This window comes from Lathamus discolor, chromosome 3 (genome assembly GCF_037157495.1).
Source record: "Lathamus discolor isolate bLatDis1 chromosome 3, bLatDis1.hap1, whole genome shotgun sequence".
NCBI lineage: Eukaryota > Metazoa > Chordata > Aves > Psittaciformes > Psittacidae > Lathamus > Lathamus discolor.
The window spans coordinates 117,091,277-117,099,871 of NC_088886.1; positions in this window are offsets into that span (position 1 = coordinate 117,091,277).

Below are 8,595 nucleotides of genomic sequence, written 5' to 3' on the forward strand. Positions count from 1 at the left end.
TGTATATAAATACATATATGTGGTTTATATGCACGTATATGTGTAATCTTTAATATATACATTTTATATATACTGTACAAACACATATATATAGCCATATATATAAATACCATTGAGAATTCCATACACAACACTATCTCAAAAGAAACTGTTAGTAAAAATCAAATTCTCCAAAAATAAAAATGGCAAAGTGACAACTCATAGAAGGTTAGTTTAGCTGCCTTAGACATACAGCTTCTGATACAACTTCTCTGTACATGATTGCATTAATTTTGAAAGAAAAGAATTCCACCTCATTCAGAAGATAAGGTCATGAATTCAAGCGTAGACACCTGGGGTTTGATTTGCAGACAAGCTGAACACTCATGTCCATAACTGAGATCAACAGAAAACACAGTTTGAACATATAACATGCTACAGAAGACACATTACTTTGCAAGACTACATATCAATCATTTCAAACTGGATTCACAATATTAGCACTTTTATTCTATGTTCTACTTCATATTCACACAGGGGCCAATGCTGCCTCATCTTGCAGGTGTGCCATGCTAATTAATTCACAAACAATTGCAATCAGCAAGATACAACACCAAAAGCACCACAAAAAAGCACTACAGTTTATTTTTTTAATCTGTTCATGCAAGGTTTCAGTAGCACTCAGTAAATAACAGAAGAACAATGACTAGAATAAATACTGACCCACTACTTATTCATTAGGAACACTGTACGCTGCACTAAGCAAAGGCCATCTGGAACTAGGAAAGGGGTGATTTAAAGTTTCATAGATGCCTTGGATCCTGGGACTTCTAAGTGCTTGACTTGCTCGACTTTGTACTCTTAGGTTTTTTATATATATATTAATATAGGTTTGGGCAAGGTCAGTTTTATGCAAATTAGACTAATTTAATGCTACTTGGTGGAATTCAGACTAGAATGTAGAAAATCCCCTACAACACAGAGGAAATTTAAAGGGTTCCTTGTTGTAATTAAAGGTATGCTAAATTGATATAGAAGCAAATCTGTCTGGAGGGAACATAATGACTGCCCTCATAATAAGTCAATCTAGACAGAGAAATGCTCAAACCCATGATGTTAAAGTCATCTGCTCCCTTAGGCAAAAAACATACAAAGGGCAACAACATATATGCATTTACCAGCTCCATTTTCTTGGTTATTTCTATTCTATCAGCAAACAGTCTAACTATCACTATCACTCAGAAATAATACATTACTGCTTCTGGAAATTAAGAGGAAAATATTCAGAATCTATCTTTCAGGGTGAAAAATTTGTAGAAAAAGGTTTGAGGTTCCCTTGGTGAGTAACATTTCTCTGAGCATCCCCTATCAGACACTGAGAAAGTCTGCAGAATACATCCAGCTGAGGAATACCCAGCGGTTGCCATTCAAAACACAGAATCCAAATTAATTTAAATATCCTGCAGTGTTTTGCAGATACATATCTGAGCATTAAGTTTCTTGAAGACAGACCTCCAAGCTCTACCTACATCAAATTTTAGGTGCATAATCATCCTGGGGCTGCCTGGATTAGCAGTTTGCTCATTATAATACAGACTAGTGATAACACAACTGAATCCTCCCTGTTCTGCTAGGTATCAATAGGAGGGAGGAAATTCCTGTATTTGCAGTCACAGGCACATGCCCCTTCTCAGATTCTTAGACAGACCCTTGACCATATTTCTCTTAGCTACCTGCCTGAAGCATCCTGTTTGGCATATGATGCCAGGACCCCTCTTATACGGGCCTATAAATCATATCTCCATGGCTGATAATTGCTGCTGTGGTGTGCCAGACTTGACTTCAACAGAGCTTTTCTTGTGGAAGATGAGAGGCACTACTAAAAGGCCATGATGTAAAATACACATTCTTCAACACAAAGTATGATGTATTTTGTCTAAAGGTATACAACACCCAGACAAATTGACTTAAAATAGCAGAGACCAAGGCATTTACTGCTTGGCATCACCTCCAGGCTCCAGGTAGATGTGATTTAACCTTGACACACACTGCTCTCTTAGGTACCTTGTTACAGCTGTCCCAACCCTTGGCCCTCAATCAACCCCTAGCAGCTGGTGGCAGCTGCCTATTCCTCTCTCCACCAGCTTACAGCAGTCCAGACTTCTACCAGATCAGTGCCTATTGATCTCCTCCTGCTCTTTCTTAGCAAGACAGCCTTGCTGCTACTATTAGGACTCCGCAGCTGCAGCTTGCAGATATAAATACAACCACTCTGTTCAAGTATTTCTGGAGTGCCCTTTTTATAGCCCCTTATTTTACATTTCTTGTCTGTTTTTTTTTTTTCTTCTTCACTGTTCCACTGTCTCTCTCCTCCATATTTCACTTCACATGATGGATCTCACTCCAATGAGCCAGACAGACAGTATAATCAGGAAAAATGATTCAGAGACAGGGGAATGGACATACTGGGCAGAGAGAGGAGCTTGAATGCGTACGTGGTCCCAGGCAAGGGATGCAAGAAAATCCCAGTAACTGTGCAGCCCCTGCACTGAGACCAGGGCTATTTTCATCCCTCCTGCCTCTATAGCTGGAATCTATGAACTTTATTACCTGTTTTGAGCTGTTCTCTCTTTCTTTCCAGGATACAGAATTCCTCTCAGAAACTAGATTAAAATACATCTTCTAAGAGAAGACATCAATCTTATCCTTCACCCTTGTGTAACTTCCCATAGGAACCCTATGAAAGTGCCATTCTCTCTACCACAGAAACCTGTAACTGTATTGTAAACATTCAACAAAGGTGAAAAAGGAAAGCAATAAAAACCCGAGACGTGCAGCATTGTTAAAGAGCTACTGCTCATGAAACAATATGCTTAAAAATCATCAAAGGAATGACTAATAGTTTTGAATGGCACCTTGTCTATACTTTGATTTTCAGATTCAGCATTTAGTGATATTTTATGCTAGCCAAGTCTTCTCTTACAAAGGAATTTTCACTTTCTCTCAACCCAGGGGAGTGGAGTTCACACAGACTAAATGAAATACCACAGCATTTTTCTGCCTTCATCAAATATTGGGAGCGTGAAATCTACAGAGTGAGCCGTAAACAGCAGATAGCATAGTAGGTGGGAAAAAGCGCAGAGGAGGGATGACTGGATGAACCCTCCATTGCTGATTGAACAGGACAGTAGATTTAGATTAAATTAATTTTCAGTGTTGAAATTACGTTGCAGTAGTGACGACCAGAAGAAAATATTGATAGCAATAAAATGAAATTATAAAGATACTGGCACTACTTCAGAAGACAGGATGTTGACACTATTTATGTTAATTTCTCCACGTTTCACCCCCATCTGCATTATTGTTGACACCTCATGTAACCAAGTAAATAACTCCCAAAGAGCCAGGGAGTGAAAGCAAATGATTGCAGCTGCCATTAGGCTCTTATATATTGTAGTAAGCAAACTCATTATGACCTTGATCTAACAGCCCCAGTAGTCTGCTCAAAGGGTCATGGAGTACTGCATTTTTAAATGTTATTTCACAGAGAATGTTTATTTAAAGTTACATTTCTCTTATCGGTTTTCAATTATAACAGGCAAAAGACTATAGCAGAAAAGAGAGGGAAAAGGAAAATGAGAACACAAAAGGAAATCAGAGTCAAGTGAATCAAAAGCAATAAGCAAACCTCTTTCAATAGTCAGGTGCATTTCCAAAACTATTTACAGGTCACAGATAGAACAGGACACTTACTCAGGTCACCTTAGCATTATGTTAGTGAGCACCCTTTCCAATTTCATTGCAAAACCTGACTTTTCAAGCATATTCACATGCATGTAAATAAATTACAGGAAAGTCCTGTTGGCTTGTAATTCAGTCACTATGATGAAGCTTCTCACAGCAGCTCTTTCCACTGAGAAAGAAGATGCACTGCATCATAAACTCTCATTTATTCAACGCAATGAATGTCAGGTTTGGACAATCAAAGTCAACAGAAAAATTCCCACCAAATTCAAAGGACTTTGAATCCTATACTAAGTTCTCAGCAGGCATTTGCCTTGGCTTTAATTCACCTGTTGCCCCCTCTCCTTCAAGTGCAGTAGCCATTTGGCCAAATTAACTGTTGTCAGATTCAAGAGATAGATGTGATTGGCTGTGTAGCTGCCCCTGCTGCATTTTCATTTTATACACCTGCAGCTCCTTTCTTAATTTGGAAATTACTTTGTTACACTTAAATTGCTTTCAAAGGCAGTCTGTCCAGGCCAGCAGATGCACTAATGAGGTTTCTTTACCTTTAAAATGTGCAAAGGGTAATTTTCTTTTTTTCATTTAATTTTAGAAAGATTTTAGTCTGTTATTTTTCAGTTTGCATTTAATACCAGAGTAAAGGGACAGAAACATAAGATTCTTTGTAGTAATCTTTAATGGATTAGTGGTATTGATCAAAAAGCTTTGGGTGCTGATGTGTATTTGTCACTTAATCTTAAAGGCATGTTTATCTACTTACCAAGAAATCAGAGTGTCAAGCTAGCACTGGTATGAGGCCAAGGGCTAGTCCATCTGCTTCCATAGTTGGATGCACTTATTAACAAAAGGAAATAAATGGTCAAATTATATATTATTATGCATTAGGGTGGGGACTGCTGTTAATTTTTCTAACTTAAAATTTCCCTTAACTTCATCTAAACAGAACCATTTCATCAGGGATGGAGCAATGCAAGACAACATTCTGTATTAAATTAGGTAGTAACCTGTGCAGTGCATGTTAATGGGAAGAAAAGCTGCATCACTGGGATTTCTTTCTTTTTTAATTAGATACAATCAGTTTGACAAAAGGACATTGAATGGTCTTGATTTTCATTTCAGAGAGATGTGATCATACTTACAATATATTTGTCAGGCAATTTAAAAAAATGAAATATTAGATTATTAAATTAACTCTTCACATATATGAAATTGGTAAATGAAATCTGAAATAACCTTGAAGAAATAAAAGTTTCAAATTTTAAAAAGGGTAAGTTTTTAAAGGGAGAATAAGATTTCTTGAAGTCTACCATGAGTTTACTGCATGCTCCAGATTTCAGCTCTTCTCATTCATTCCCAAACCCTTTACGAAGATTCTAGGATCTTGACTTCATTCACAGGAGGAAAAGATAACTGGGAAAAGAGTATGTCAATTGAAATACCATGTAAAATCACTGTGACTAAAACTTGGTAGTGGTTAAAGAAGACTGGGGCCAAGGGAAAGGAGCTAAGATAGGGTTACTGTATTAGCATTGTATAAGAAAGTAGAGAACAGGGATTCTCAAAGTATTTGGTCCAGAGGCTCTTTTTGGACAAAAACTGATCCATTAAATGTTTAATCTAGCCTTTTCCTTGACACCAGTATCTGACTCTTCTCTCAATGACTTCTCCTCCATGTGAAATAACCCATGAAGTAGGGTGCTAGCCCTGCTCAGGCTTGGGGGAAGGATGGCTGACCTGTTCCAGCACTAGTGGGGCTAATGGGGACGAGGTGAGGGCTTTCCCAGAAGCATGGAATAGGGAAATGTCAGCTGTGCAAAGGCAAAGGGCAAAGAGGACTTACTCTGGTGCCAGGGAAAGAGATCCATGACGAAAATGAAGGGAAAACAGAGAAATACTCTTTACGCAATGGGGGTTGAGATGGTCCAACATTTCTAGTCATGTGGCAGAGGTGGTGCCGTAAAAGCATTACAATACTGTGAAAACTAGTGCTGCAAAGTAAACTGAACAGATAAATGAGCCAGAAAGGATTCAAAGCACCGGCGAGAAGCACAGACTTCTTATAATCTGACAAGACAGGCAGCTGTCTTCCATGAACTGTATTTTAGAAGACTGCAAGCTGAATTCAGATGTAGCACCGGCTTTCATTATCAAGACTTTCATATAATATTTGCTTCTGGAAATTAAAGTTCATAGCATTTCAGAAAAGATATTTGCATATAATAACCCCTGATCTCTTTGCTCTTTCTTGCTGTCTGGTTCCTAATTCCTACAACCAAATTCCAGTCTCAACCTGTACGTTTCTCTCAGTCCTGTTCCCTTACCTGAACCTGATGCCGCTACTTATTCACAGCATCTTCCAGCTAACCTGACCTTTGGTCAAGAGACCACACTTCTCCCACAGGCTCAGGAAGCTACAATGTTTTTTAGCACTGACAGGGCTTAAATGTGTTAGCTGAGACTGATCCTGTTTCCATATACTTGAAACTTTCCTTCTGCCCTGAGTACTGACTGGAGAGTTTTTCTGAACTCCTGATTATGAACCATTTTCATCAGTAACTTTGTAAGAAGCACATTACCCCTGATCTTCAGGAGCCACCTTCTGTTGTATCAAAAGTACCCCACTAAAACAGACCTCCAGTTCCCGCAGGTTATCCGTAACTCAGATGTACCTCTTCTCTCTTTGGGTTAGGAAAAATGCACTTAGATTACAAGCATCTTTTTACATCTCTGTTTGGTAGCATGAAGCAATGAGACTTCTGCAGCTTATGTTTCTGACTGTCAGTGTAGTCTTCCATGTAGCAACACCCTTATTTTCTCTATTTAAGATAAATTTCCATAGTCACAATGGAACAGCTCATCAAAACTTCTTAACAGCATGTAATTCACCATTTTTTCATCCATCAGCTTCAGGATGGTCATAGTCTCAAGCATAAACAGGATCAGAAGACAAAGCAAGGAGGTTTATAAAGGACTTTTCACTGGAAAGAGACACTAGGGTTTATAACCTATTCTCTCTGGGACAATGCTCTAAGGAAAGTAAAGGCCTAGAGCTATAAACATTCTGCCAAGAATACAGTAAGAGTGACATCCACTAGACGGTAAGGATTTGTGTTTGAGAAAATCATGGTAGTTGCTCATATTTTTAAATTTAATAATTCCGAAGATAACAAAGGAAAAACAAGTCCTTGTCATATAAGTTACTCTTCCCCTAGTTCGGACAGTGGAAGTAACAGGAGACGAAGCAAGGATGAGGTGAAGACCGAAGAGTTACCAAAACCAAACCTAACCAATTTGTTCTGACCTGAAGCAACAAAAAACATCCAATGTTTCTGCAGAATGGAAACCGACATATTTAGTTAGAAGTACATGCCCCCAGATGCAAATACCATTTGAGCAGTGCTCCCATATATGCTGTCCTTGATGATTTGCCATTTTTTCCCCATGTGGGGGAGATTTAGGCCTGGTGACCCACAAAAGCTTCCCATTTCTGCATAAGAAGCAGATGTTGTTTATAAGAAATGTAAACCATTAAAAAAGATGCTGAGGAAACTTTAAAAATGGAGCTGTTGTCAGCAGAGATTAAAGTGTAAACCAACAGCATGACATTTATGCACTGCTACTTAAACTGTGACAAATGGTTGCAAACATGATAGTTTCAGGATCTTTAATCTAAATGAATGGTGCTTTTAGCCTACCTCTGACTGGAATTCATTTTGGAAATAAAGAAGCATTTCCTACTCGGTTGTGTAGAGAACTGTGCCACCAATGACTAAAAGGGCAGGAGTCACAGTCTTCACAGCTCTCGACAGTACTACGGTGTACTGCAAAGAGTGGAACAGGCTATCTTTATGTATTTATTCCCTTCTGAGTCCCAAAAAATGTCTGCAAATTCAATTAAGATTTTACCTACCTGTCTACCTTGTAGAAACTGTTTTCAAGGGTTTTTTTCTTCTCTTTCATTTTTCTTGTTATAACAACATGCATAATGTAAGCTCATATAAGACAGCAGAGATTACATTAAAATGTCATTTTTTAAAACTACAAATATCTCAAATAGCAAGTTATTAAAAAATAATTTCCATCATTACCAGTTTAAATGTAATATTAACTACTGGAGAAAACTGATGGCATAGGTAGTTTATCCTACTTACACTAAATTTATTCCTGTATTATCCTCAGAGACTCTCAGCTGGAGGAATTAAAAGCATGATTCTTACAAACAAGTATTTACAAAGTGATTTTTTAGTCTTGTTTATGGTCTTGTAATACAATATTTATAAAATAATCTAATTGCAAATAATCTAATTGTAAACATTCCAAGGTGTTCCTCAGCTGACAGCACAAGAAAACAGCTCACTTTTTTATCCTGTCCCCCCTGCCCTCCCAGCTCCTTGCTCTTGATCAGTGCTTTGACTGCACCCCTTGGAGATTTCCAAATTTAAGAGAAAAAAAAAAAAAGGAGAAAAGAAACAGGAAAAGACACCAGATGAAAAACAAGATTTGATTTCTTTTTTTGTCCCCACAAAGAAACAACTCATCACAATCACAAAAATGTAAATTTGGCACATAAATCAGGTGACCAGCTTCTCATGTTTGCAAAAGCAGTCCCCTTGCTCAATTGCAAGATTTGCAGCTGGGGGGATGTGAGGTGGTGAACTGGGTGATGCACTAAGGAAAAGATCCCTGAAAGTTGCCTCTTTAAACCCTGAAGTTTACTCCGGCCTTTTAACGGCTCCTATATTTTTAAAAAGACAATAAAAACAATCTTCCCTGCTTGGTTTTGTTTTGAGGAAAAATACAATCTTTGTTCAGAAGAAATTCTTCTGATGAAATACTTAACTTAGAACAAGGTTAAAATAAAGTTAAGGC